This window comes from Egretta garzetta, unplaced genomic scaffold (genome assembly GCF_000687185.1).
Source record: "Egretta garzetta isolate BGI_Z169 unplaced genomic scaffold, ASM68718v1 scaffold220, whole genome shotgun sequence".
NCBI classification, from domain to species: domain Eukaryota; kingdom Metazoa; phylum Chordata; class Aves; order Pelecaniformes; family Ardeidae; genus Egretta; species Egretta garzetta.
The window spans coordinates 1-3,336 of NW_009258414.1; positions in this window are offsets into that span (position 1 = coordinate 1).

Below are 3,336 nucleotides of genomic sequence, written 5' to 3' on the forward strand. Positions count from 1 at the left end.
GTCCTCCACACGCAAAACATGATGCCGGCACGGCACTCTCTCCTTGGGCACCAGCTTCCAGGAATTTCTGCAAAGCTGAGGGGACGGGGCTGTCCTCAAGCTTTACGTTGTTAAACCACCAACATGTGTGACAGCCTCTCCCTAGAAATATATATACATACATATTTTAAAGTTTCTAGCCAACATTGTAGTAGAGTAACACTGAAAATACAGCTCCTTAAGGCTCAAAAGCCAGAAGGCAACAGCGAACTCATAAAACAAATTTGTTGCCTTAAACCCCAAGTGAAAAGAAAGGAGAGGGGAAGGTAAATACACCGTCAAGATATATTTTTAAGATTTGCGAAAGTAAAGCAATTTTAAAGTCTAACAGAAGAAGTTCCCATTTGCTTTTAAAATTTCATGCATTTTCCTTTTTTTATTATATTCCTGCAGTATTTGTGATTCAAGTGCTACAGAAATGTGCAAACTTGTGCATGAAATGTGCTAGCAAAATGAAGCAGCCAATGATTCGAGACTCTCTGCTTTATTCCCATTGCAGTGAACGAGAGAAAATGTAAAATTCAGCCCAAATGGGGTATAGAGAAAATACTTTAATATGATGTTGATCTTAATAAGCAAAAATATTTCTTTCTTCTTTTCAATAAATTACTTTTCACTTGACAATTTCCTCATAGCAAAGTGACAAGTATTATCCCGAGGCGTTAATTCCTCTGTGCAGACTCCGGGGCTGAGCTCATTAAAGCGTGCTGAATCCCTGGGCAGGAGCTGCCAGGTTGTGCTCCTGCCCAGCACCAGATGACCTGAGACCATTAAAACTGCTGTGCAGTCTCACCTCCAGCCCTGGTACAGGCAGTGGCACCGAGATGGCCGAGCGCCTTGCCTTGCCAGCAGGACCTGGGTGCCTCGGTTTGGTGACATGGGGACGTTTCTGCTGAAATGCTGGTGCCTCTTTCCCAGGGCAACCCAGAGCATCCCTCCTGGTCGGGATGGGATGCACAGACATGCAAAACCCAGGTCCTGGCAGCACTCATGGCACGTGGGAGCTACGTTTCCCAGGTGGGCAATGCTCCCGTCACCAACTGCTGCCGGGTGGCACATCCGCATAGCACGGCCTTGCTCGCCCGCTGACGGCACTCACTTTCCCACCCATAGTTTTTCCCCAGGCACAACTGAGGACACACATACATGGCAAAGTCACTGGAGAGTCCATGTGCCAGGCACACATCCCCAAATGGCGCGCTGCACGTGGCTCTCATGAGGGCGGAGCAGGTCATGAGATGCTCTGGAGGAGATCAACCTGAGGCCAGAGGAAAAGGCTGGCCAGGCAAGTGCATTGGCAGAGCTGCAAGCAATGGCCAGCCAGGCAGAGCTTCTCCCCAGACTGCATTTGCAAAAAGCTAACAAATCTGCCTGTGAGGCGAGAACACAGCGAGCTCATTACGAGGCACTTTATGAGTCTTCCTGGCAAGGGAGGCCAATGGTGCAAAGCTGCATGTCCTCCATGCCAGAGCCTGTCAGCTCCACTGGAAACGACACCTGGCCGCTTGGAGGCAATCCAGGCACCAGCGAGGGTCTTTGCAACCCCCTGGAAAGCTGCAGCCTGGGTAACATGTGGCATCCGTCATCGTCATCCATGGGAGCCGAACCAGCAGACCTCAGAGGCTGGCTGCTCCAGGAGCCTGGCACGGGACCTGAGGGGCTACAGTGCTCAGCCGGGAAAGGTCCTTAGAGGAGAAAAGCACTGAAACTGCTTAATTAGAGTATTCAAACTGGATGGGGTTGCAAAGCAGTTAATTTCTCAACTTGAAAAAAACAGAATTAATATTTGCCAGCCAGGATCAGAAGCAGCAGGGGCCATCAGCAGCCTTGCTGGGGCTCCCCATGCTGGGGAGGACTCCAGAGGTCTCTCTCTTAATTGCTCACGGTCTTTAGTATTTTGTTCTACAGTTTAGGAACTTGCTTGAGTTCATTTTGTGGATAAAAGCCGGTGATCCAAATCCCAGCTGAATCTCTGCCTTCAGCAGCAAAAGGCTGCTGGCTGGTTTGTTTTTGCAGAGCAGCACTTCAGCATTTCAAAGAATTTCCTAATTTGTGCAGTCTGGAGAGGATCAAGCCCATGGCTGGTGAAAGCAAGCGTGGCTGTGGCAAGCGTGGCTGTGGCAGGGCCAGCGCTCCCTCCTGTGCTCTGAGGCCACCAGCCGCAGATGGACAAACGGAGCCCTGCACGAACAGAACCGCTGCTCACGCCAAGGGTCCGCTGCCTCCTTCACCCACAGGCACAGGTATCTCGGCACCAGCAGCCCCGGGCGAGCCCAGCTATGCCCGTGCTGGGGAGAGGATGCTCTCCCCTCCGCCTTGTGCCGCCGCAGACCCGGAGGCAGGGCCAGTGTGGCGACAGGGACTCGGGATGCTGGGGGGAGAGCGCCGAGTCTCATCCCTGGGCTAGTCCTCATCCACAGGCTGGCAGCTCTCCTTGAGCTGGTCCGTCTGCCTCATCCTGCAGGCTTTTCTCATCTCTTGCTTTTCGCTTTTCTAATCTTTTCCCCAATATTTAGTCCCATGCCAAATTCTTCCCCATCCTCTTAAAATTCTGCAAGTGTCTTAATTTTGGGGTTTTTTTCCAGCTTGTCTGCATAATCACAAAGCATTTTGAATCCTTCTGTGTTTAGTCTTCATACCTTGTGCCACCACTATATTCTGATCACTTAAACATGAAGTCTTTGCACATTACGCCTGCGTGACACAAAGTTTTGCACGTTCCCTAGAAAGAAAATCATCCTCCATCAGCCAGTGCTTTGCGGGGAATGAGAAGGGACGGCACAGCAGGAGCAGCGGCAGTGGCTGAGGGTCCCCACCCTGTGCTGCGCCTCGAAGCGATGCCCATGTCTGAGCTGAGCTGGGGTTCCTTCCTGGCAGTATCTAGTCGCTCTTCAACGGCCAGGAGCGAAAGGCTTTTGGCACCCTCCGTCAGCACTGCATCAGGCAAGGGCTGGGCCCTGCCGCGTCCCCTGCTGCCCTCCTGCCATCGAGGTGGCTGCCACCGTCCCTGGCATCACCTGCCAAGTCTCAGCACGATGGGAAGGGGGAGAAAAAAGCTGCTTCTCCGTGCACAGAGACGTTGCGGCAAGTGGAGAAAATTGATCTCTGGCTGCTGAGCCTCTCTAGCGCTTGGTGTTGCTGAAAGGAATAATCAAGCCCAGCCCTGGAAAAGACAAAGATGGAAAGAAAATAAAAGCTTTCCCCGTCAGGCTGATTTCTGCTGGGGGTTGGGCCCCTCCCTGGGGACCCCAGTGGTGGCTTTGGGAGAGGATGCGCTGGGGCTGCTCTGGCTCCTGG